This window comes from Dermochelys coriacea, chromosome 12, assembly GCF_009764565.3.
Source record: "Dermochelys coriacea isolate rDerCor1 chromosome 12, rDerCor1.pri.v4, whole genome shotgun sequence".
Taxonomy (NCBI): domain Eukaryota; kingdom Metazoa; phylum Chordata; order Testudines; family Dermochelyidae; genus Dermochelys; species Dermochelys coriacea.
The window spans coordinates 2,234,537-2,262,517 of record NC_050079.1 but is presented as its reverse complement, the minus strand read 5'-3'; the positions used below and the strand labels follow the sequence as shown (position 1 = coordinate 2,262,517).

At 42.6% G+C, this 27,981-nt stretch overlaps 1 protein-coding gene across 4 annotated transcripts in view; it reads left to right on the top strand.

Annotated features, from left to right (window-relative positions):
* The window catches only part of CTCF (CCCTC-binding factor), a 59,647-nt gene that overhangs the window by 8,673 nt on the left and 22,993 nt on the right, over positions 1-27,981 (top strand). Inside the window, exon 1 of one of the 4 annotated variants that reach the window (XM_038368625.2) lies at positions 14,286-14,464. The exons of the other annotated variants lie outside the window; for them this stretch is intronic. The gene's annotated coding sequence lies outside the window, so the exon portion shown is untranslated. Of the gene's footprint in view, positions 1-14,285; positions 14,465-27,981 lie in introns of those variants that run through there. 4 annotated transcript variants of the gene reach the window in all.

The following is a 27,981-nucleotide window of genomic DNA, read 5'->3' as shown; positions in this document are numbered from 1 at the left end:
GGCGGCTGCTGGCCGTGATCCCATCTCTGAAGGCAGAGCTGCTGCTTGCAGAGCTGGGCCCTCAGTCAGCAGCCCACCACTCTCTGGCTGCCCAGCTCTGAAAGCAGTATATAAGTAAGGGTGGCAATACCTAAAACGACCTTGCAACCATCCTGCAAATCCCTTTTGGGTCAGGACCTCCAGTTTGAGAAACGCTGATCTGCCCCATGAATCCTGTATAGTATAGGATAAAAGCACACAAAAGACCAGATTTCACAGGGGGAGATTAGATTTCACGGTCCATGACACACCTTTCATGGCCATGAATTTGATAGGGCTCTATTTGTATTTCTGCTCCTTTTACTTTTGCTACCATTGCTAGAAGTGTAATAGAGGAAAATCTTAAGTGAAAGCAAGGCCTCTGAGGTTAGAACCATAGGAGCTTTCGCCTTGAAACTGGCCAGAAACAGGATTGGGCTTTTTGCACTGGGAATGTTCTATGGGTGTTGGTGTGTCTGGAGAGATTCCCTTTTATACTTGAGAACACAAGTTATATGTACTAGATATAAAGATTCTTCTTTATGATGCAATATTGTGATTTTTAAAATTCTAATAATAGGTTTATTTGTTGGGGAGAATGGTTACTTTCTACGTAGACTGATCTTAGTCTTTGGACTATCTGAGCTGTAGCTCACGAAAGCTTATGCTCTAATAAATTTGTTAGTCTCTAAGGTGCCACAAGTACTCCTTTTCTTTTTGTCTTACCTTCGTGTCACAAACAATATTTTACATAATTGTCAAAGATTACGTGGATCCTACCATAATAGGATCTCGGTTGCGCTCTGGGACCTCCAAACTGCTGTTTGTAAAAATGATCTGTCACAAAACTCATAATCAATGGAGAGCTCTTAGCAATTTTTCTGCTTATAACCAGCTTTTCACTTAGAGACCTGACTTGGGTAAATGAATGAAACTAAGAGTTAGTTTGCTCTAGAGCCTTATAAATATTGGTCCACTTTCTAAAACAACTACATGGTTTGCCACAATGGGGGTGACTGGCAGACTGCTGGAAAGGCCAAGGGTAAGGATGGGCAGAGGATGAAGCGTAATGATTTTTTCAACATATTCTTTAAAACATATGTAACTATTGCGCAAAAAAAAAAACTTAGAACTTTAGAAATCTCATTGCATGTATTTAAGTACTTGAATACGTTATATGTGCAAGACGACACTGAATTATTGAAAAACAATTCTAGACATACCAAATGTGTGGAAGACATAGTAAAAAGGATACATTTCAGACTGTGATAATGTACGATGGGCAGTTTAAAATTTTCTTGACTCTAAAGAACAGTTCAGTACCTTGTACAGTGGGATAATAAGCTGGAATTAAGCATTTTCTGAAGTATGACATGGAGTACCACCTGTTTTCCCATTCTGTACATATTACAGAAGGGTAGGGAGTAAGAGATGAACCCTGATTAGTCTTTATGAAAGAACTCTCATGAGAAGAGCTGCCAGCAGAATGGATTGATTTAAATCAAAGCAATTTAAACCACTTATTTAAATCTTGTTTTAAATCAATGATTTTAATTTTCTTTTTTTATTTGTATTCAGTTTTCTTAAAGGTTGATTTTCATTAGTTGATAACCAATAAAACATCTTGTTTGCAGCTGAACCTAGCCTTTATACTACATGTGGTGCTTTCTTTTGCTTACCAGGAGAGTACATTATATCTATACACATTTATTTAAGCAGTTATATAGCTTAAACTTATGACTGGTCTACACTACAGAGTTTGGTTGATGTAAGGTAACTCTGTGAATGTCTACACTACAGTGGTGCTCCTGCCAATGTAAATTGCGTACTAAATTGACCTAAGTGCTATGTCTCTTGTGGAGGAGGAGTTATTAGGTTGATGTAATTAGGGCAATGCAGTGTCTGTGTTACTAACATTGCTTGTTGGTTGTTCAGCCATGCAGGGCTGACAGCCCACAGATCTGCCATCACAGGGCTCAGGCTCTTCTCCTCTCCTCATTCCCTCACCAGAAGGCTGCTGGGCTCAGGCTCCTTTCCCCTCTTCCTCCCCCTCCCCCCAAATTCTTCACTGGCAGCTGCCAAGCTCGGTCTCTCCTCCCCCACCCTCCATCCCTAACTGGGAGGCTGCCAAACTCAGACTCGCCTTCTCCACTCCAATCCCTCACCTGGAGGCTGCCAAACACAGGCTCTCCTTTTCCCAAGCAATCCCTAACCAGGAAGCTGCCTCTTCCCCCCCCCTCCCCCCATCCCTCACAGGGAGGTAACAGCGGTGCTCTGGGCTGTCAGAGTTGGGAGATGGGGGCTCCAGCTGTGTGCCCCATGTGAGGCTGTCAGCTCAGGCTGTGAGACTCTTGGCTCCAGCTGTCAGTGCCGCACAATGCCCCACTTCATTCGGTGGAAGAGCTCCTGGTGAGGACGTGTACCGCTGACAGAAGGGGCTAGCGTGGACCTGAAAAACCGCAGTAATGATTGTGGTGGCTGTACGTTGACAAATTCAATTAAAAATACACAAAAACAGCATTTTAATTTTTTATTAAATAAAACTACCTTGCTGGATACATTGGGGAGAGGGAAGTTTCTCAGAATATGTTATGTATTTAAAACTAAGGCCCAGATTTTTAAAGGTATTTAGGCTTTGCTGTGCTCAGCACTGCAACTCCTAATCAATTTAGAAACCTACATCTTACTTTTAAAAGGGATTAAGGCACTATGATTTAGCCTCCTAAATCAGTTAAGCAACACCTAAATACTTCCTAAAATCTGGACCGAACTGATCTATTAAACATAGTTTAGTAGTTTAAAGAATTGAACTGATTGTTTCTGGTCACTAGGTCCTTCAAGATTTTAGAACTAGTAGATCTCATCTTTTCACACCTCATCTTTTTTCATAGATTGGAAGAGGAAAACAAGCTTTTCTTCTTTTTCAACTCCCAATTGTTTTTTTAACTTTGAATTAACTAGTTGTTGAACTGAATGTGTTGAACAATCTGAAATGAAGAAAATATTCTCTTTTCACTTCCAGAAGAGGCTACTGCTGTCAAAAGCTGCTTTAGCACTTCAGCAAACTGGTTCCAGGTGCCTAGTCAGTGCTTTCCATCAGTTCAGCAGTTTAACTATATTTAAAACTTGGCAGCAAGCATGTACTGCTTTAATATTATTTTTTCTATTTAATTCAAATAGGTTTAAGACTTAACATGGGTTCCAATAATTTTAAATTTAATTTTAAATTTTTATTTAAAATAACAAACCCATGTTTAATTTAAATTTTAAAATATCTATTTTTTAAAAATCATTGATTTTTATCCATCTTGGCTGTCAGCCTGTTTGAATCCTTGCTTCTTTGGCAAGATATCTTTTTTAAAAAATTATTTTATTGTGATATTGGGAGTGGAGTCAGAATGGGGAGTTGGCTAAGAGGACCAGTAATTCTTTACTATTTCCATGACCCAGAGGTTTTTATTGTGGAGAAGGAGGGAGACCATAGTTGGGAGAGAGAAATTGGAAGGAGAGAGAAAAAAGAAAAATGTAAATCCATTCTACAGTGCCTCTTGGAAAGAATTCTTCTCTGTGGAATGCTGCATAGGGAAAGCAGAAAGATGCACAGCCAAGGTATTAGAGAGACATACAGTGTTCAAAGGGGAAAGGATCAGACTGAGACGCAGGTCTTATCTTCACTGCAGAATTATTCGAGTTGTTACTTGGTGTTGCTTCTAACTCAAGTCCCATCCTCACACACAAACCCTTAACCCAACTATGGTGGTGCATTTTACTTAAGTTGGCTGGCCCATCAAGGGAATGAGCTACAGCTCTGTGCTGCTAATTGTCATTCAGTGCAATAATCCAGTCGCTCTGTACTGCTCAAACATTGTTTCACCATGTAGCCTCTCTCAGGTCAGGTCTATACTTAAAATTTAGGTCTACCTAGTTGCATTGCTCAGGGCTGTGAAAAATGTCATGCCTTGTGCAATGTAATTATGTCAACCTAACCTCTAGGGTAGATACAGCTAGGTCAATGGAAGCATTCCACCTACTTAGCTATTGCCTCTCCAAGAGGTGGATTTACTCCAGGAACAGAAAAACCTCTTCTGTCGCTGTAGTGTGCGTCTATACTATGGCAGTGTAGCTGCAGCTGTGCCACTATAGCACTTACAGTGTAGACGTAGCCTCACTCAGGCTAGGCTAACTCCAGTGTAGATAAGTTGAATTAACTCTGCAGTGAGTTAAAGCCTCTAGGGAAGAACTGGAGAAATATGTTACACAGACCAGTTCCTGAAAAAACTTTCACTTAGGAATTCTTTCTTCGTTCCACTAGCAAAGAGATAACATAAATGAACTCCCAGTTCTTATGGTGCAAGGAACTTTTTTCTGAATTTTCTGAGCAGTGAAAACTACAGCATTTTGGAGAAAGATGGCTTCCCCTTGAAAAGATAAGAAATAGTCTGTCAGAATATTTGAATCTGTCTGAAATAAAGATTTTATTGGTTTAATCAGGACACTTGCCACTGCTATATTTGAAAATTTGTTGAAAAAATGTGTCTACAGAACAATTAGATTCACCCATTGTTCAGTTTAGCATCTTTAAGTTCTTGAAAGAAGCACAGTTGCTAGTTGCTAAACATAGTTAAGACCTGTATAAATCACAGGGGTTTTGTTTGTTTTTAAATTAATGGCAGCATCATGGGTATGTTTGAATTTCATGAGATATGTATGGCTGCCAATTCTCTCCCCCACCCCAAACTGCTGCAGTTTTTCCCTACTGTTGGAAAAATAATGGGATTGGGCTAATCTCTCAATTTCCGTTAAACCTGTGAAATTATGATTTACACAGGATTATGGCTCAGTGGATAGGGCACTGGACTGGGACTCAGAAGAGCCTGGCTCTGCTCTTCCCCTTGTGGTGACCTTGGACAAGTCACTTCATCTCTTTGTGCTCCAGTATCCCCATCATAGATTCATAGATACCAAGGTCAGAAGGGACCATTATGATCATCTAGTCCGACCCCCTGCACAACGCAGGCCACAGAATCTCACACACCCACTCTTACGAAAAACCTCACCTATGTCTGAGCTATTGAAGTCCTCAAATCGTGGTTTAAAGACTTCAAGGAGCAGAGAATCCTCCCTCAAGTGACCATCTGTAGAGTGGGGGTAACAATGTGTTTCTCGCATGTAAAGCACTTGGAGAATGATGGACAAAGTGTTATATAAGAGTTCTGTATTATCGTTATTTATTTTAAAAACAGACAGGAAAGGCTATTCTATTGAAAATGAGCACCAATTTTGTATTTTACATCCTTGGTATATGCTTTTTAACTGTAGAGCGGAAGGGAGCCCTGTATAGCCAGTGAGGAGGCAGGATCCAACACTCAGCCATGTCTACTCCCTCCTGCTAAGGCATTGACTTCTCCCTTCTGTCAGTTCTTTGATCTGTAACAAGAGGATACAGAAAACCAGAGTAGTGTCTAGCTACCTCACCTTTTCGGAAATCGGGTAATCCTTGGTTCAGTGTGGCGACTGGACACACAGTTGTTTTCCTTTCCCATGATAGATCAAGGTGCTGCTGCCAGAGCAGAGAAGAGAGAAATCAGGAACCCCACATCAACAGAGTCAGCTATCAAATGCTCATGTGGCTGACTTGTGTGAGAACTCCCTCCTTCCTCTGCCATCTGTAACTTTTTGGGAGATATTTGTTCTGAGTGGCCCACACAGAAGGGGCAAATCATTGTGGGGGGAATGTTTCTTCCCCTCAGCCCATCTTCAGCTGGTGAAGCAGGAAGATGTGGGTGCCTGTACTGTCCCTGCTAAGTATTTATTTAGGGGAAGAGAGTCACTGGTGTCAGTCCTGCTGTTAGTGCACCCCTTTAGAGATGGAGGGGTGATCCTGCTCTCCAACCCCGCTTCCAGCAGTGCTGTCTATATATAGAGTCCTCTGTTGTCATTCACCCCTTGTCTCAGAATTGCTAATCTCTTCAAATACAGGCTGCCTCCCGGTGGTGCCACAGGGAGCCCCTAAGGCCTTCCTGTCAGACATCATACCAAAGCTTATTCCTATTATGGCATGAGGCGACCCAAGTGTCTTTCAGTTCTCTTCTCCCACCTCAATTTTTTTTGTTAATTAAATTAATAATGAAAAAACTACTGACTGATCTCAGGTTTTTCCCATGTTTTTAAATAAAGTATGGGTCTAGGATACTGTAAAACCCTAAATAAGTCTCAATCATGAAAAGGTAAACCCTAGACATGGAAGAGTGTTCTAAGCACTAAGTATGCATGTTGTATTTTGTTGCCCTCTCTCTGCCGCTCCCTCTTCTAAGTGTTGCAAATCTGTATTGCTGCTGCTTCTTCATTTCTGGGTTTGTAAGGAGTTCATTTTCTGACTGAATAGTCACTGGGCACCTCTCCTTTGACTGGATGTATCAGTTAAACAATGATGTTGTAAAAGGAAAGGCTCAGAACTCAGTGGTTTCTCTTATAGCAGCAGGAGGCTTATAGTCTCTTCTGTAAAAAGAAAAGGAGTACTTGTGGCCCCTTAGAGACTAACAAATTTATTAGAGCATAAGCTTTCGTGAGCTACAGCTCACTTCATCGGATGCATTTGGTGGAAACTAACACGGCTGTGAGTCTCTTCTGTGTGAGAGCAGAGGTCACTTCAATTAAATCCCCAACTGGCAGTGGTTACTTTCATTTGCAGTGCACTCCAAAGCACTAGCAAGTGCTATGAGAAAATTTACAAAAGTATTGCCAGGTCCTGTATTACTTCCTTGCAAATGTATAAATTGAGCCCAGGAAATCTTATTACTGTATTTATTTTTATAGCATCATATCTGTGCTATGATGAATAGATGGGAAAAATGTCTTGTTTGTATTTGTACTTATATTTAGGTAATTTAGTGTAGTTTCAGTGCCATGATGCAGTTAAATTCCCAGTCCAGCATCAGCTTCATTCCAGGTCATCCTGTCTGATTCAAGAAAACTCAGTTTAAGCAATACATTTTAATGCTTCCAGTTTTTCTGGAATTCAATGCACACTTCCCCTCTGTCTGATGTACTTTGAGGGAAGTTCATTCCTCTGATCCCACTGAGGGTTACCCAAAGAAACTACACCATTTGCTCAAGAAATTCCCTGAAAAAGCACAAGAACAAATCCGCACAGACACACCCCTGGAACCCCGACCTGGGGTATTCTATCTGCTACCCAAGATCCATAAACCTGGAAATCCTGGACACCCCATCATCTCAGGCATTGGCACCCTGACAGCAGGATTGTCTGGCTATGTAGACTCCCTCCTCAGGCCCTACGCTACCAGCACTCCCAGCTATCTTTGAGACACCACTGACTTCCTGAGGAAACTACAGTCCATCGGTGATCTTCCTGAAAACACCATCCTAGCCACTATGGATGTAGAAGCCTCTACACCAACATTCCACACAAAGATGGGCTACAAGCCGTCAGGAACAGTATCCCCGATAATGTCACGGCAAACCTGGTGGCTGAACTTTGACTTTGTCCTCACCCATAACTATTTCACATTTGGGGACAATGTATACCTTCAAATCAGCGGCACTGCAATGGGTACCCGCATGGCCCCACAGTATGCCAACATTTTTATGGCCGACTTAGAACAACGCTTCCTTGGCTCTCGTCCCCTAATGCCCCTACTCTACTTGCACTACATTGATGACATCTTCATCATCTGGACCCATGGAAAAGAAGCCCTTGAGAAATTCTACCATGATTTCAACAATTTCCATCCCACCATCAACCTCAGCCTGGACCAGTCCACACAAGAGATCCACTTCCTGGACACTACGGTGCTAATAAGCAATGGTCACATAAACACCACCCTATACCGGAAACCTACTGACCGCTATGCCTACCTATATGCCTCCAGCTTTCATCCAGACCATACCACTCGATCCATTGTCTACAGCCAAGCTCTACGATACAACCGCATTTGCTTCAACCCCTCGGACAGAGACAAACACCTACAAGATCTCTATCAAGCGTTCTTACAACTACAATACCCACCTGCTGAAGTGAAGAAACAGATTGTCAGAGCCAGAAGAGTACCCAGAAGTCACCTACTACAGGACAGGCCCAACAAAGAAAATAAAAGAACGCCACTAGCCATCACCTTCAGCCCCCAACTAAAACCTCTCCAACGCATCATCAAGGATCTATAACCTATCCTGAAGGACGACCCATCACTCTCACAGATCTTGGGAGACAGACCAGTCCTTGCTTACAGACAACCCCCCAATCTGAAGCAAATACTCACCAGCAACCACACAACAGAACCACTAACCCAGAAACCTATTCTTGCAACAAAGCCTGTTGCCAACTGTGTCCACATATCTATTCAGGGGACACCATCAAAGGACCTAATCACATCAACTACAGTATCAGAGGCTCATTCACCTGCACATCTACCAATGTGATATATGCCATCATGTGCCAGCAATTCCCCTCTGCCATGTACATTGGTCAAACTGGACAGTCTCTACACAAAAGAATAAATGAACACAAATCAGACGTCAAGAATTATAACATTCAAAAACCAGTCGGAGAACACGTCAATCTCTTTGGTCACTCGATTACAGACCTAAAAGTGGCAATTCTTCAACAACAAAAAATTTCAAAAACAGACTCCAAGGAGAGACTGCTGAATTGGAATTAATTTGCAAACTAGATACAATTAACTTAGGCTTAAATAAAGACTGGAAGTAGATGGGTCATTACACAAAGTAAAACTATTTCCCCATGTTTATCCCCCCTTCCCCTCCTCCCCCCGTTCCTCAGACATTCTTGTCAACTGCTGGAAATGGCCTACCTTGATTATCACCACAAAAGGCCCCCCTCGCCGCTCTCCTGTTGGTAATAGCTCACCTTACCTGATCGCTCTCGTTACAGTGTGTATGATAACACCCATTGTTTCATGTTCTCTATGTATATAAATCTCCCCACTGTATTTTCCACTGCATGCATCCGATGAAGTGAGCTGTAGCTCACGAAAGATTATGCTCAAATAAATTTTAGTCTCTAAGGTGCCACAAGTCCTCCTTTTCTTTTTGCGGATACAGACTAACACGGCTGCTACTCTGAAATCTGATTCCTTGGATTGTTGCTCAGCATGCTGAGGCTGTTGAACAGGGGTGACAAACTTTTTGGCCTGAGGGCCACATCGGGGTTCCAAAACTGTATGGAGGGTTGGGTAGGGAAGGCTGTGCCTCCCCAAACCCTAACCCTATCCGCCCCCTCCCACTTCCCACCTCCTGATTGCCCCCCTCAGAACCCCCGACCCATCCAACCCCCCCTACTCCTTGTCCCCTGACTGCCACCCCAGGACCCCACCCCCATCCACCCTCCCTGCTCCCTGACTGCACCAACCACTATCCACACCCCCGCCCCCTGACAGGCCCCCTGGGACCCCACCCCCTATCCAACCTCGCCTCTAAAGCCCCCTTCAGAATGCGGCCCTGTGAATATGGGTGGAAGACTCAGGAGGAGCAGGGGCAGCTCTACAGCCAGAGAGAAGCGGCGGTTTTCCCTTTAAAGCACCGCTTCTCTCCGGCCGACTGCGCGGCCACCTGGTGCTCCTCCTGAGTCCTCCACCTGCATTAGCCGTGCTCCTGCCACCTGTACCACCCGCCTGCTCCCCTGAGGCTGAAGGTGAGCCTCCCTTCCTGCTCTCCCCTGCCCCCGTAGTGCAGCCCCCTCCTGCGCTGGTGGCTCGCTGAGGCTGCAGGGGAGGGGGGATAGCAGGGGAAAGTTGGGGACTAGCCTCCCCGGCCGGGAGCTCAAGGCCTTGAGCTCCCGGCTGGGCAGGATAGTCCCGCGGGCTGCATGTGGCCCATGGGCCTTAGTTTGCCCACCTCTGCTGTAGAAGCAAGACCTGGTGTAGCTCTGCTGGTGCAAAAATTCCTAATTCAGATCAGGCCCTTAGAATTATTCAGCAGAATCTTGATTTAGTGGAAGCAACTGTGTGGTAGTTGGGGCTCTACTTCCATACATATTCTTGGCTGGAACATGCAATGCGAGGACAGTAGGATGCTTATTGCACAATGCTGTTTAGAAATTCTAAGCTTGCATGTATCTACAGTGTGGAGCCATACAGGCAAAGAACCACAATTGCCATTGTATGTTACTGATTCTTTTCATACTTCCAAGAGGTTGCATTGGCAACAGGATTTAAATAATAATCAGAACTGAAGATTCCTTTTCTATTACATAACTTGTCAAGAAGAAACTTTTAGCAAATTTGTGTGACTAAGCTATTACATTTTTTTTTAATGTGGCAACAGATGGTTTAATTTAGATCTTGAAAAAAATCCTAAAGCCTGGAGCAAAAAACACTAATTGATACTGAGGGGAACTTGCTTCTAATGAAGTGTGTGTCCAATTTAAAAAATCTGGAAATAATTTTAAGGTTTTAGATCTTGGTGTTGGTGTTGTCTTACTGAATTTTGTTTGTTAATGAGAGTTGATGGTATTGGACATCTTGCAGGATCAGGTTCTAAAGCTATTAAATCAGTTGATTACTGAATGAATTTGGGGAAAGAAGTATATGCATAGAGACCTTTTCATCCCATACACTAGGGCAAAGATATAGATAGATAGATAGATATGATGGCTGTTGATTAATTGCAGTTAACTCGTGCAATTAAGTCAAAAAAATTAATCGTGATAAAAAATTAATCCCAATTAATCATACTGTTAAACAAGGAATACCAATTGAAATTTATTAAATATTTTTGATGTTTTTCTACATTTTCAAATATATTGATTTCTATTGCAACACAGAACACACATTGTACAGAGCTCACTTGATATTATTTTTTATTACAAATATTTGCACTGTAAAAATACTTAACAAAATAAATAGTATATTTCAATTCACCTCATACAAGTTCTGTAGTGTAATCTCTTTATTGTGACAGTGTAACTTACAAATGCAGATTTTGTTTGTTACATAACTGCACTCAAAAACAAAACAATGTAAAACTTTAGAGCCCACAAATCCATTCAGTCCTACTTCTTGTTCAGCCAGTTGCTAAGGCAAACAAGTTTGTTTACATTGATGGAAGATACTGCTGCCTGCTTCTTATTTACGATGTCACCTGAAAGTGAGAACAGGCGTTCGCATGGCACTTTTATAGCTGGTATTGTAAGGGGGAGAGGCATAGCTCAGTGGTTTGAGCATTGGCCTGCTAAACCCAGCGTTGTGAGTTCAATCCTTGAGGGGGCCATTTAGGGATCTGGGGCAAAAATTGGGGATTGGCCCTGCTTTGAGCAGGGGGTTGGACTAGATGACCTCCTGAGGTCCCTTCCAACCCTGATATTTCGTGAAGGGACATCTTTAGCCAATCTGGCACATAAATATCTTGCAACACCAGTTACAACAATGCCATGCAAACAACTGTTCTCACTTTTAGGTGACATTGTAAACAAGAAGCGGTCAGCATTATCTCCTGCAAATTGTAACCAAACTTGTTTGTCTGAGCGATTGGCTGAAGTAGGACTGAATGGGCTTGTAGGTTTTACATTTTTATTTTTGAATGCAGTTATTTTTTATACATAATTCTACATTTGTAAGTTCAACTTTCATTATAAAGAGATTGCACTACAGTACTTGTATTAGATGAATTGAAAAATACCATTTTGTTTTTTACAGTGCAAATATTTGTCATCAAAAATAAATATAAAGTAAGCACTGTACACTTCGTATTCTGTATTGTAGTTGAAATCAATACATTTGCAAATGTAGAAAACATCCAAAAATATTTAAATAAATGGTATTCTATTATTGTTGAAGCGTGCAATTAATTGCGATTAATTTTTTTAATTGCTTGACAGCCCTAACGTATAAATATAAAATATATATAAAAAATTTTGTGTAGATGTGGGAAAATGGTTAAATCAACTGACACGTGATCTAGGCAGAGCTTTTATTATGAAGTCTTTAGATAATTCTGTGTTACCATGTTCTGGTAGTGGCATTAATTTGGACTAGTAACGCTGCTTTGTGACCATTTTTTCTGACACATTTCAGAGTAGCAGCCGTGTTAGTCTGTATTCGCAAAAAGAAAAGGAGTACTTGTGGCACCTTAGAGACTAACAAATTTATTAGAGCATAAGCTTTCGTGAGCTACAGCTCACTTCATCGGATGCCAAATGGATGCCGATGAAGTGAGCTGTAGCTCACGAAAGCTTATGCTCTAATAAATTTTAGTCTCTAAGGTGCCACAAGTACTCCTTTTCTTTTTCTGACACAGTGGATCCTCTGAACAGAAATCCATAGCCACGTAATCTCATAACTATCACCCAAAGATACAGGAAGCGTGGTAATAGTGAACAGATGCAAAATGATCACTACAATAAAAGGAAAAAAAGGGACTGGGCAAAACAAAGAAGGCCATTGAGAAACTCTCTCAAACTGGAATTAGCTAGAGATTTATAAGATGCTGTAAAATCTGTTCACTTAGCCTTGTACTAAACAAACCATTACTCCTTTCTAGAAGGAACATTTCTTGTGTGTGTGTGTGTGTGTGTGTGTGTGTGTGTATCACACACACGCTCACATACAACTTGGTTCTGATGCAGTTATGATTGCTACACTTGTAAAATACCTGCATGTATGTCTGTGCTAGAAGCACTACAGTGGCACAGCTGCAGCTATGCTGCTGTAGCACCAGACGCTTATGACAGTGATGGAATAGGTTCTTCCAGCGCTATAGTAAACTCACCTCTGAGAAGTGGGTAGCTAGGTCAATAGAAAAAATTCTTCCATCCACCCTAGTGGCTTCTACACCGTGGCTTAGGTCAGCTTAATTACATCGCATAGGACATGACATATTTCAAAGCCCTGAGCAGTATAGTTAAGACAGCCTACATTTTTAGTGTAGACCAGCCCTGATAAACCCAGAAAAGCAAGGAAATGAAAAGTTAAGCCACCTCCACCCACAAGTACATATGTCACCATAACAACTGTTGTACTTCACAGATCATTCATACTTTAATCTGCTCCCCTTCACTCTTCTGGATGCTATCCTTTACCAGATTAATTCTCCCCCCCTCACTCCCCCCCCCCCCCGCCGCCACCGCCTTATTACTGGATTTTTGATGTCAAGGACCGAAAGTTAAAGTTGCATGGCTTGTGATGCACAGTAGTTGTTGTAATGGTTAGGTGTGCACTTGTGGTTGGAGGAGCAGAGGGTTTGTACTATTAGGACCCTAACTTTTCATTTTCTTCTTTTTTGTGGCTTTGCCTCATATAACGTGTATAGAAACCCCTGACTGCTTCATAAGAAAGTTGGTGGTTGTTTTTGCAAAATATTTGCTAGGGGTTTTTTTTCCAATGTTAGGAAATGGTAGCGGCTTAGAAGTAGGAGGACTTGTGACACAAAAGTATGTATCTTGTGCCTGGCCTCTGCCATCAGGCTTGCATGCACCTGAACACCTCACCATCCCTGCCAGTCAGGCTTAAGTGTACATCACATAAACTCCCTTATGATATGAATGGGGCAAAAAAGATCCTAAATCCAGCTTTCTTTATAAAAAAAAAAAAAAAAAAAAAAAAACCCTACACATTGCACTATTTCTACTCAGGATTCATCTGCTTACCAAGTTTTATATGGATAGTTGATGCTTTTGAAGAGATACCAACAACAATGAAAAGTGAGACTGTCGAAGAAAATTTTCAGTCAGGGTGCAGATTCAAATACTTTGTACATTTTAAATAGAACAGAAACTAGACAGTCTGTTAGACATTTCAAAGGGCATAAAAACTGTGAAACTTCACACTGATTGGCCAGCTACTTTTCGTGAAAACAGGAATTTATATTTTAAGCCTGTTTTAAGCCCATTTTAGAATGAATCATATGGAGTTGCTATTGGGTACCTCCATTTTGTGTATATGTGTATGTTTGTAGAAATTAGGTTTTTTTCTGCATACATGCATACCTGTAATTTTGCTTGCACAGAATAAGAGAACTAATTCACCTGTTTTTAATCATAATTATGACCAGACTCTTAAATTGAAAAAATGTTTCAATTGAAAAATTATGTAAATCTGAGTAATTGAAGCCCACTTGAAGTGGGGATAACTTTACAATTGGTCTCTGTGACTTACATCTCTAAACTTGAGGCTACTTTATCCCAACAATAAAAAGGTAATAAATTATGTTACAGCTGATTTTTGTTATTCCATTAATAGAAGTTTGAGGTTGTGGACCTGATATTACTACATATTGCTTTTGCAGCATGTGGCAAGGCAGTATTTTCTAGTTTGCACTAATCTGATGCTGAAAGGAAGTGCCCTCATGTTAAGTGGATTTGGGATTCCGTGGCACAAGATAGAGTGAAACCTGATGCATAGTTAAAATTCTCCAGGATTTGCTGGTGCTGGACTGCAAAGACTCCATATTTGATGGCTAATTTAATATTGTGGTAAGTCCTAAGGAGCAATGAGTTATGTATTTTTCAGTAGTCACCATGTTTTCTGCCTAGCAAAAAGAATGAGGAATAATTAATATTGTACTCACTAAAAGGTTACAGTTGTGTTCAAGGTTTGTTGCTTGAGCACCATAGAAGCCCTTGGGTTATACTCATTCTGTTCATCATGATGAGAGATGTGGAACTACACAGTTCTTTTATTAAGCAAACATAAGACATTCTGAGAACACTTCTCCCCTTCCTGTTTAAATTGTTTTACCAGGACTATTCATCAGTTCCATTCTGGAATATTTGTTTTGACATCAAGTGCTGAGTGAAGAGCAGCCAGACTGTGAAAAGAACAAAGTAGAAGGTAGAAGTACAAAAGAGTCAGGAACACAAATGTGAAGAGAAGAGATAGCAAAAGAAAACTGACAGGTTTCAGAGTAGCAGCTGTGTTAGTCTGTATCCGCAAAAAGAACAGGAGTACTCCTGGTTTTTGTTTTTGTTTTTGTTTTTTTGGGTTTTTTTTGTTTGTTTTTTTAAGAAAACTGCCATTCAGACATTATTTAGAAGAGGTCAGGACTCAAACTCAGAGAGAGCTTGTTCCCATTACACAGTATAGTTTGAATATGTCCTAGGATTTACAGCACATGGATTCTTTCAAGTCTAATATCCTCTGATGTGTTGGCCACTAACTCATACATCAGATGACTGTGAAAAGAACCCAACTTTGATCTGTCCAATTGTGAAGAGGTGAAATTCCTTGCTGTCTTCATTCTACATTCTGCTGATATCCTGAAGTATGGGATTTAATTATTTATATCTTGTATTGCTAAGGAGTTAAATTGGTGGACCTTTAATGAGTCTCTTCCATCTCTAACTTCTAGAATAGTGACAAGGATACGGAAATTCTACTATTTTGGTATTATACAGTTCTTTCCTTCAAAATCCTTGTACAAGTAACAGTCTAGTTTTGGTGACTTACTGCACACAAGTTTTTAAAGTTGTTCCTTGGAGGTTTCTGTCTCAAGGCCACATTTTATTTTACCATTAAAAAGTGGTTTTGAACAGGAATTTCCTCTTTTGTCTAGTGCAGGAAAGACTAGTGCAGATATTAATGTTGTTCCTGCTGTTTCACCACTATTTGCCCCACTGTCTGTCTGGGGTAATCCGAATGCCTACAGTCAGTATGTATTAAACTCTGACAAGGTTTTCTGAGGAAGAAAGCTTTCCATGAAATGTTTTGTTTTATTGACTATGTCCTGCATTGCTTCCAGAAGGAAACTTCTGTCTAGTTCAGCTAGGAAAAAAGGTCTGGGTGCAATTAGGGGAAACAGGCTTAATTCTCTAGTTTGAGCTTGTGTTGCTGCTAATAAATCTCTTAATGTTGTTGCTCACCAAAACAGAATGGATATTTCACACTTGCCTAATTTTATATGATAGGTCCTGTCGAATGGGAAAACTCAATGGAAAAATAAATATTTTGTAGCTTCTTTATCCCCTCGTTGCTGAAACATTCAGCACAAAGTTCTTTACGTTTATATTAAGGACATATTTATTAATTGTGTATTTCAGCAACTGTTTTTTTGCTATTAGCATTTATTTCTCCTGCATCTTTCTCTTCTCTGGACTTACTTAGCAGAAGAAATAGAAATTTCAGTATAATAGAATCCTACCTTTATTCTGTCACAGCAGAGCTTCCCTTGTCCACAGTGAGCAAGAGTCTTGAAACTAGCCAGGGTTTTGCATGAGTGCTTCAAAATTGGCTAGTGTTTTGAAGCAGGGGTTCTCAACATTTTTCTTTCTGAGGCTCCCCCAACATGCTATAAAAATTTCATGCCACCACTACTGTTTTTCAGTAGATTAAAAGCCAGAGCCAGTGTTAGGGGGTAGCAAGCAGAGAATTGGCTGGGGCCCCATGCCACAGGGAACCCCACGACGCTTAGTTGCTCAGGGTTCATCTTCTGCCTCAGGCAGCGGGGCTCAGAATTCAGCTTTCTGCCCTGGGCCCCAGTGAGTCTAATGCTGGCCCTACTCTCTGATTTATTTTGGCAGACCCCCTGAAACCTGCTTGCGAGCCCCCTCATGGGGCCCTGAACTTCTGGTTGAGAACTGCTGTTCTGAAGTACTGCTCATACAAAGGCTTGATCCTGAAATATTGAAGTCAGGAGGAATATTGCCATTGATTTGAATGGCTGTAGGATGATTCTCTAATTTGTGTGTGAGAAATGTAGGATTCCCATGATTTGAAACTCTGGCATATTTCCATTTGTATTATTAATATCCAGATAGAAACATTAAGATGGAATTAAGGTTGTAAATACCTCACAAATATGTGAAAGCCAAGAAACCTCAAAGTTAAAATGTGTGTCTAATGACCTAACAAATTGTGAAGATTGCAAATATAGAGTGGAAGTACTTTAACTGTGTCATACTCTGTTATTCTGTGAACCCTCCTGGTAATGTAGCTATCTGTCTAGAAGCATTGTTGCAATTTGTCCAATGTTCTAAATTACTAGCAGGGCAATGTAAAACATTTCAGTTGTTCTCTATGTAGAATGGATAAATCTGTAATCTCTGAGATTGACACTCTGGGTCCAGTTTAAATATAGTCTTTATAGAGTGGGTAGAGGTTAAGGCAAATATATCGGTGTATTTAGGTGAAGGGGTGTAGGACCTACATAGGAAGGTAAATAAGAATATTGGTCTTACAATACAAAGTCCAGGAGGGGTTGATTTGTGCCTTGAGACTTCTAGTGGAATGATAGGTGTAGAGGATGGTTGTGAACTGCTTGTAGATAATAAAGTATATATAAAGTGGCATGTTGACTTAAATGGAAATAAATGAGCTTTTGCAGGGAAGGTCTTTGAGTCAGTATGGAGGGTACAGAGTGATGTGTCTAGCTCATCAAAGGACAGTGAGTTGGAGAACAGGTTGTTTGTGTGTAATAGGTAGGGCCCTACCAAATTCATGGTCAATTTCAGTCAGGATTTAAAAAATTGTAAATTTCATGATTTCAGCTATTTCAATCTGAAATTTCACAGTGTTGTAATTGTAGGGTTTCTGACCCAAAAAGGAGTTGGGGGGGGGTTGCATTGCTGCTACCCTTACTTCAGCACTGCTGCCTTCAGAGGGGGGCAGCTAGCCAGCAGCAGCACAGAAGTAAGGATGGCATCGTATGGTATTGTCACCCTTACTTCTGCATGGCTGCCTGCAGAACTGGGCCCAGTCAGCAGCTGCCACTCTCCAGCCACCCAGCTCTGAAGGCAGTTGCGCAGAAGTAAGAGTGGTAATACTGCTACTCCCCCCTCTTCCCTAAAATAACCTTGTGACACCCCCCACCCCGCAACTCCCTTTTGGGCAGGACCCCCAATTTGAGAAATGCTGGTCTCCCCTGTGAAATCTGTATAGTATAGGGTAAAAGCACACAAAAGACTGATTTCATGGGAAGACGAAATTTCATGGTCCGTGACACTTTTTTCATGGCCGGGAATTTGGTAGGGCCCTAGTAAGAGGTGGCTGGGTATGCATATGTTAGTGCAGGGATTGGCAACATTTGGCCCGCAGCCCACCAGGGTAAGCCCCCTGCCAGGCCGGGCCAGTTTGTTTACCTGCCGCATCTGCAGGTTTGGCCGATCGTGCTGCCACAGGCCGCAGTTCACTGCTCCAGGCCAATGAGGGCTGCGGGAAGTAGCAGCCAGCACATCCTTTGGCCCCCGCCACTTCCCACAGCCCCAATTGGCCTGGCGCGGCAAACCGCATCCGTGGGAGGTGCAATTGGCTGAACCTGCGGACATGGCAGGTAAACAAACTGTCCTGGCCCACCAGGGGGCCAAACTTCACTGATCCCTGTGTTAATGCATAGATTGTCAACAAAGATATGCATGTTGCTGTTAAGGGGTCTGGTTGTATGTCCATAAATTACAATGATAAGTACATTGCGGAAGCATAGATTAACTATAATGGGTATGTGGACAAGAATAAAAAGTTGGCAGAGTTAAGTTTAGGTTAACTTCCATACATTTTTGATTATTTCATTGATTTCACGTTAACTTGGAATTTTTTGCCTTACAAACTTGCTTTTCAAAAAACATACTGCCTCTGACCATGACTAGTTTCAGAGTAGCAGCCATGTTAGTCTGTATTCGCAAAAAGAAAAGGAGTACTTGTGGCACCTTAGAGACTAACAAATTTGTTAGTCTCTAAGGTGCCACAAGTACTCCTTTTCTTTTTGACCATGACTAGTACCAGATGTTTCAGGGAAAGGTGCAAGAAACTCTACAGACCTTGTCTAAATTTGAGGGGGAACTGATGTTTTTTTAAAAATGTTGGCTATAGTATGTATTGTTGTTTAAAAGCATGATGGTACCTATTGTAAAGGTGAGTAACAAGGGGACAGCCCTACGTGTGCTAAGACCAGCTAGCAACACTTGAAGGTGCTAACATGTTTTGAAGAAACATCCTTTTTTCCTGCTCTAGACAAGAGGAAAGCTATGGAATAACAGGGGAATGCTGTTCCTATCCTGTCTTGTGCCTTGAAGTGTGAGGGTATATGTTCTTTTTGTTTCAGAGTAGCAGCCGTGTTAGTCTGTATTTGCAAAAAGAAAAGGAGTACTTGTGGCACCTTAGAGACTAACAAATTTATTAGAGCATAAGCTTTCGTGAGCTACATCCGATGAAGTGAGCTGTAGCTCACGAAAGCTTATGCTCTAATAAATTTGTTAGTCTCTAAGGTGCCACAAGTACTCCTTTTCTTTTTGTGAATGTAGATTAACGCAGCTGCTACTCTGAAACCTGTTTTTTTTTTAAGTCACTTTTAGTATTAAATTTGCTGCTTTTCAGTTTTTTTTTTTCTTTTTAACATCCCTTTGATCTTGTGTTATGAGTAGGGGGTCTACTTAAATCACAGAGAAATAACACATTTTGTGTTGCACATCTGCAAAATTTGCTATTTATGCTGTGACCAATCCACAAAAAATGTGATTTCTCCGCTGCATTTCTCAAATGGGGAGCCCTGACCCAAAAAGCGGATGCAAGCCTTTTAGGGTGTTGTGGTATTGCCACTCTTACTTCTGTGCCTCTGCTGGCAGTGGTGCTGCCTGAAGCTGGGCAGCAGGGGAGTAGTGCCCAGTTCTGAAATCAGTGCCATTGCTAGCAGTTGCACAGGAGTAAGGGTGGCAAAACCTCCTCACAGTACCATGCCACTCTTACTTCTACGCTGCTGCTGACAGTGGTGCTGGCTTCAGAGCTAGATGCCTGGCTCGCAGCCGCCACTCTCCACGCTGTGGCCAGAGACCAGATTTCACAGGGAGACCAGATTTCATGGCCATGAATTTTTAGACCCCTATGAGACCCTGTTTTGGTGGGCAAAAAGGGTGTGTGTTTCAGTCATGATTGCTCAATTATGTTAGCTTAACACTGTTGAAAAGCCTTCTTAACATTAGCTGAAGTGCAAGCAACCTCCAGTATTAGGTTGCCATGTTGCAGCCTGAAGGTATGTCTATATTGCAGTTAGCCTGAGGGCCAGCCGCGGCTGTCTAAGGGTCTGTTTTATTGTGGCTGCAGCCCAAGCTCTGGGACTGTCCCACTTTGCAGGATCCTAGAGCCCAAGCTCCAGCACAAGCCCAAACATCTACCCCACAATTAAACAGCCTCATAGCCTAAGCTGCACAAGCCTGAGTCAGCTGGCATGGGCCGGCCACGAGTTTTTAATTGCAGTGTAGACATACCTTAAGATTTTCAATGTGCTACAACGCGACCAACACCACCTGATTTACCTTCTCTGTAAACCACTCACTCTTTGACTGTACCTCTCATCTCTTTTATCTGAATTAAGCAGTCTCAATCTGTGAAATCTCTCTTCACATGAAGTCTTTTCCTGTCTAATAATTTTTATCACCCATCTATGAATCCCCCTCTGTCTGCCTCATGGGTACAAGTTCAGTGTCCCATGATGCAGTTCTTCCCATCTCAGCATTCCATGGGCTTCCAGCTGCATTTCGCTGCATTTTTCAATGGCCCGCAATTACTGTGCACCCACCATCTTTGTCTGAAAGGATGAATCCCACGCTGCTTTCTACTGTTGTGGTCACTGTTACGAACACATCGCGGATAGTCATGCAGTATATCTAGTATGCCCACTCTCAACAGGAATCAGGGTTGCCTGACCTGCAATGTGCCATGGAAAGAAACACCACGAGATTATTTTTGGCATTCCCGGAGCAACTGTACACAGTGGACTGTCGCTTTTGGGCTCTGTAAACAAGCACTGAGAGCTGGGATTGCATCATTATGCGGGTCTGGGATGATGAGCAGTGGCTGCAGAACTTTCAGATGCAGAAAGCCACCTTCCAGGAACTGGGTGTGGAATTTGCCCCAGCACTGCGACCCAAGGATACCAGAATGAGAGCAGCCCTCTCTTTGGATAAGCATGTGGTGATCACTGTGTGAAAGCTGGCAACTCCAGACTGCTACTGGTCAGTCACTTATCAGTTTGGAGTTGGGAAGTTTACCTTTGGGCTGCGGTAACACAAGTGTGCAGGGCCATTAATCGCATCCTGCTACAAAGGACTGTGACTCTTGGAAAAAAGAAAAGGAGTACTTGTGGCACCTTAGAGACTAACAAATTTATTAGAGCATAAGCTTTCGTGAGCTACAGCTCACTTCATCGGATGCATCCGATGAAGTGAGCTGTAGCTCACGAAAGCTTATGCTCTAATAAATTTGTTAGTCTCTAAGGTGCCACAAGTACTCCTTTTCTTTTTGCAAATACAGACTAACACAGCTGCTACTCTGAAACCTGACTCTTGGCAGTGCCTGTGAAATATTGGATGGCTCTGTGGCAGTGGGATTCCCTAACTGCAGTGGAGCGATAGATGGCACGTATACTCCAATTTTGGCCCCAGACCATCTTGAGACCAAGCACATCAATAGAAAGGGGTACTTCTCTGTGGTATTGCAGGCGCTTGTGGATCACCGTGGGCGTTTCACTGACATCTATGTGGGATAGTCCAGAAAGATGCATGAGGCGCACATCTTCAGGAATACTGGCCTGTACAGAAGGCTCCAAGCAGGGACTTCTTTTTTTCCAAACCAGAAGTTTCCAATGGAAGATGTTGAAATGCCCATAGTGATTCTGGGAGACCTAGGGTACCCCTTACTCCCATGGCTCATGAAGCCCTTGCACAGGAAACCTGGACAGCAGGAATGGGTGCTTCAACAGTAGGCTGAGCAGGTGCAGAATGACCATGGAATGTGCCTTTGGCAGATTAAAAGCGTGCTGGCACTGCCTTTATGACCAATTAGAATTAAGTGAGGAAAATGTTACCATGGTCATAGCAGCCTGCTATGCACACTGTAATATTTGTGAGGCTAAGGGTGCAAAGTTTCCTCCAGGATGGAGCATGGAGGTGGATTGTCTGGCTACTGAATTTGAGCAGCTAGCTACCAGGGCTGTTAGGGGCATTACAGGGGAATTCAAATCAGGATGACCTTGAGGCAACGTTTTGACAATGAGCACTAGTAATTTTTTTTTTTTTTTTTTTCCCCATACAACACTCTGCCATGCTTTAAGTTGCCACCTTGCATGAAAACTGTAATGATTCCTGAATGGGATTTGTAGGCAGCAAATGATCAATCTGACACTATTATTACTATCAGCAGCAACCATCACATGTAGGAGATAAATAAAGATTGCTTATGTTTCAGAGAGTTTGTTTTTATTAAATACCAATTAACAACACACACAAAATGCTTGGTAGAAAGAGAGATAAGAGTGCAGGGCAGTGTAGGCTCTCCTAGTTATATGTAAGTCCAGCTGTCATGTTAGGAAACTCTCCGAAGGGGTGGAGTGAATGGGGGACTGAGATATTCCGGGAAGTTACAAGGAATGTATTGGAGGAGTTTAAGGAGGGCATGGACAGCAATTCTATATTAACTGTAGGGGAGGGGCGAGCACAGTTGTTCTGCTTGAAGTGTGATTAGGGACTTCACATCTCTGTTTGCTCCTCCATCACTTTTATCATCTGCTCCTGGCACTTTACAATGCGCTCCTCGCTCTCCTTTGTCCCGTCTTTCTATTTTAAATTTTTTCTTCAGGGTCTCTCTCCGCTCCCTGCATTCTCTTTTTTTGGCCTCTGAGGATTGGAGCACCTCTCAGAACTCCCTCCTTGCTCTGCCTTGGTCGCTACCTTATCTGGTAGAGGCTCTCTGCAGGTGTGCAGGGGGTTCCCCTGAAGCCCACATCTAGAGAAGCACAGCAAACAATACACAGAAGCATGATTGTTATTTCGAACACAGCATTGAATCATTAAAGTAAAATACATCTATTTTAATATACGGATCACTTTCTCTCTCTTGGCAAGCACGCATCTTGGTGAATACCCTAAACATGGTGAGTTTGGCCCCAGGGAGGAGGAGGTTGGGCATTCAAGATGGGGCAAAGGGTCTAGGTGGCTTTTTTAAGGGGATCATTGCAGGTGACTAGGGAAAATTCTGTTGCCATTTTCCACAGGCAGGGGTCATTGAAGCCGATCTCACTTTAAGGGGTAGCAAGAGTGCATCTTTTGCACGCATGTGGCTTCAAACCCAGTCCCGATGCTGCTCGCCCATTTTGGTTCATGCACAAGTACATTAACATACAGTTCCGCCACACTGCTTAGCTGCACAGGAAATGTGGAGTACACTCAAACACCGCTAGTCTTGTACATTTCTATCCCTTCACCCACTTCTAGAATATAGTGAGCAAATGACAGCTCTACCTCATATAACTGAGCAGCATCAACTCGAAAATATCACTTACCAGGGCTCTCCTCTCCTGCACTGGTGAGACCTCATCTGGAATACTGTGTGCAGTTCTGGTCTCCCATGTTTAAGAAGGATGAATTTAAACTGGAACAGGTACAGAGAAGGGCTACTAGGATGATCCGAGGAATGAAAAACCTGTCTTATGAAAGAAGACTCAAGGAGCTTGGCTTGTTTAGCCTAACTAAAAGAAGGTTGAGGGGAGATATGATTGCTCTCTATAAATATATCAGAGATAAATACAAGAAGAATTATTTAAGCTCAGTACCAATGTAGACACAAGAACAAATGGATATAAACTGGTCATTGGGAAGTTTTAGACTTGAAATTAAACAAAGATTTCTAACCATCAGAGGAGTGAAGTTTTAGAACAGCTTTCCAAGGGAAGCAGTGGGGGCAAAAGACCTATCTGGCTTTAAGATTAGACTCGATAAGTTTATGGAGGAGATGTTATGATGGGATAACATGATTTTGGCAATTAATTGATCTTTAACTATTCATGGTAAATAGGCCCAATGGCCTGTAATGGGATGCTAGATGGGTGGGATCTGAGTTACTATAGAGAATTCTTTCCTGGGTATCTGGCTGGTGAATCTTGCCCATATGCTCAGGGTTTAACTGATCGCCATATATGGGGTCGGGAAGGAATTTTTCCTCCAGGGCAGATTGGAAGAGGCCCTGGAGGTTTTTCGCCTTCCTCTGTAGCATGGGGCATGGGTCACTTGTTGGAGGATTCTCTGCTCCTTGAAGTCTTTAAACCATGATTTGAGGACTTCAGTAGCTCAGACATAGGTGAGAGGTTTATCGCAGGAGTGGGTGAGTGAAATTCTGTGGTCTGCCTTGTGCAGGAGGTCAGACTAGATGATCATAATGGTCCCTTCTGACCTTAATATCTATGAATCTATGTGTGCCAGAGATGGACTGCTGGGACTAGCCATACTCCTCCAGAATGGAAAAGAGGTCCTGAGACGCCGTGCCACCGGACAACCCTGCTTTGTGCTCCACATCATCCTCCAACTCAACCTCCTGTACGCTGTCTGCCACCTCCAGCCACACAGAAGTATCCATGGAGCTGATGGAGGTGGGGTCACTGCAAAGGATGGAGTCCAGCTCCTTATAGAAGCAGCAGGTCTTCAGTGCAGCACCAGAGTCACAGTTTACCTCCCTTGCCTTCTGGTATACTTGCCTCAGCTCCTTTATCTTTGCACAGCACTGACGTGTGTCCTGTTTGTAGCCCTTATCCAACAAGACATGAGAAATCTGCCCATAAGTATCAAAGGTCCTATGATGGAACTGGGACTGCACAGCTGCCTTCCCCCACAGTGCCAGCAGATCCTCCAAGTCGGGTGCACACCAAATGGGAGAGCATTTGCTGCGTGGAGCCATCATGGGCAGCTGGGAATATGCGATATGAGCCTTCCATGCTGAGCAAACAGGAAGTGGAATTTCAGAAATTCCTGAGCTTTTAAAGGGGAAGGGGCCGATGCCTGTATACCTGAGTGCAGAGCAGTGGAGTTCAAACTGCTTAGCAGAGTTGTCAGAACAGGCATTACCAAGCACAGTGTCTACACCAATACTTTGTCCATATAACTTTGCCGTAAAAAGCTCTGCACCTCTCTTGAGGTGGTTTTATTTTGTCAGCAAAGCAGGAGAGTTCTCAGCATTACAGTGTTTACACCTCCACTGTTTTGCTGATGAAAGCTGACTTGTCAACAAAAATGTAGTATAGACAAGGCCTTGCCAAGTATTTTGAAGCAGCAAAGATACCAATCAAATAGTTCCATGTACATGTAAGATTTCACATTACAGTGGTCATTAAACTGGACTAGTTCATAGGGTTTTCTACATAATCTTGTATAATACTGTAAGATGCTTTGTGATAAGTACAGCATAGTTTAAAAACAAACTAAATAAACTTTCACCCTAAAATGCGTAAGTACTAATTAAAGGTACAGATTGGTTTGTGCTCATTTTACCCTAATTCTAAGTATTTACAGGAAAATAAACTAGTAAAAACAAGGAAACTTTTAAATTAAATGTGGGGGTAGAAGGGAAAGTACCATGTGACCTAGACATAATGGGTATCCCTCTGAACAGTTTTGTAATTTATTATGTTTCTTGGTACTGGAAGACATGGCACTTTTCTCCCACACACACATATGTATTGGACACATTCTTCTTTTACGCCTGGTCTGTGCTACAGAGTTAGGTCAACACAAGGCAGCTTATGTTGACCTAACTCTGTAAGTATCTACACTAATGTCATTCCTACCAATGTAACTCGCCCATTACGCCGACTTAAGTCCACTTATGTGTAGACACTTGTTACTTACGTTGGCTTTAGAGGCCTCCAGGAGGTTGTCCCACAATATCCCATTGTGACCGCTCTGGTCACCATTTTGAACTCTGCTACCCTGCGACCAGGTACACAAATACATGCCCCTACCCTTTTAAAGCCCTGTGAATTTTTGAAATTCCATTTCCCGTTTGCTTGGCTTGGAGAGCTCACCTAGTGCCTGCCCAACTGACCATTCAGGCTACACACTGCAGACACGCTCCTGCCTGGAGTACACGGGAGGTGGTGGATCTCCTGGGTCTATGGGTAGAAGAGGCTGTGCAGGCACAGCTCCAATACAGATGTAGAAACATAGATATTCATCTTTATTAGTTCACAACATAGGCTGGCTGGGTCTGACGTCGTCATTCAGAGAAAATAGCAATAGGTGCTTTTCCAATGTTATATTACTACACACACAGCATTCGTAAGGTTCATACTGGGGTGCAAAAAAAAAAAAAAAAAAAGGCAGAGCACACTACAGCAACACACACTACTGTGGCTCACTATTAAAACAGTCTTTCAAAGCCTCCCTGAGCTGTACAGCTCCCTGTTGAGCTTTTCTTATAGCCCTGGTAACTGGCTGCTCACTTCCACCCTCCACCCCAGCAGCTACTTTTCCCTCTTTGCTTCACAAATACTATGAAGCACAGAGCAGGCATCTATAGCCATTGGAATTTTTCCCCCCCACTGAGTTCTAATCTCTAGGCAGCACCAGCAGCCTTTCAGATGGCCATAGGCACATGCAAGTGTCCTTCTGAACCGACAAGGCCTGTAGATGAAGCGCTCCTTGCTGCTGTCAAGGTGGCCATGAGCCTTGGGAGTAAAGGATAGGCTGGGTCTCCCAGGATCACTACTAGCATTTCAACATCCACAATGGTGATCCTCTGGTCTGGAAAGAAAGTCCTGCTTGCAGCTTTCTGAACAGGTCTGTTCATAATTCATAAAGATGCGTACATCATGCACCTTTCCTTGACCATCCCACATGGATGATGGTAAAACATCCCCAGTGATCCACCAGTGCTTGCAGTAACATAGAAAAGTATTCCTTTCTGTTGATGTACTCTGTGGCAAGGTTGTTTGGTGCCAAAATAGGGATATGCATGCCATCTATCACCCCACTACAGTTCAGGAACCCCATTGCTGCAAAACCATCCACTGTGTCCTTCACATTGCCTGGAGTCATAGTCCTTTGCAACAGGATGTGATTAATGGCCCCGGACTCTTGCATCACAGCAACCCCCATGGTAGATTTCCCAACTCCAAATTGATTCCCGACTGATCGTAAGCAATCTGGTGTTGCACGCTTCCACACAGCAATCTCCACTTGCTTCTCTACTGTCAGTGCAGCTCTCATTTTGGTGTCACTATGCCAAAAGGCTGGGTCGAGCTCTGCACACACTTTCAGAAATATGGTCTTGCACATCTGAAAGTTTTGCAGCCACTGCTGGTCATCCCATACCTGCATAACAATGCAATCCCACCAGTCAGTGCTTGTTTCTCGGGCCCAGAACCAGGGCTCCACTGTCTGCAGCTGCTCCATGAATGCCAATAACAAACGTGAATTGTTTCTTTCTATGTCCCACAGCAAGGCAGCCTCCAAGGAATTTTCTTGTTCTGCCCGACTCCTCTGGCGGCTCTACAAATACTGCAGGATCAAGCACGGTGTGCTCACAATACTCATCATAATAGTACAGAGCTGTGCAGAATCCATGCTTCTCACAGAGATGGCAGACACACAACTTTGTGGGGCTTTTGAAAAGAAGTTCAAAACATTGAGATGTTGAAACCATGTTCCCAGTCATCCCTACATGATTTGTTTGCTCCCTTGAGGTATTGCAAACCCTTCCCAAAATACCCTGTGCTAGATGGTGGCAAGTTGAGTGGCATACCTACCCCACGGTGCATTGCTCTCTGCATCAATGCAAGCGCTGCTATTGAGGATGTGCACCACCGACACAAGGAGCGTAGTGTGGGCATGCAAAAGCAGGTTTATTACTGTAGCAGCTGTACATTGATGTAACTTAAATTGACTTAATTTTGTAGTGTCCACTTTCCCTTAGTCAGTTTCTCAGCCTTTGCTCTCCTGGAAAGGGGTGGTGGATAATAATGTTTACCTGTAATATTTGTAGTAAAGAAAGAGGAGTTGAAGAAATACATGCATCTTGGTTTCCTTCTTGGATAGTAAGTACAAATGGAACAGAGGCTTCTGTTGATGCAATATTATATTACTCAGAAGGCAGTGAGGTCACTTAGTAAACTTTTGGACTGTTCCTTATTTACACATAGATTTACAGAACTTTTGTGCAAACTTGTATTCTGCCCTAATGCATTAGAATAAATTTAGCTTGTGAATACATACAGTTTAATTAACCCTAAGGCACTTACTCT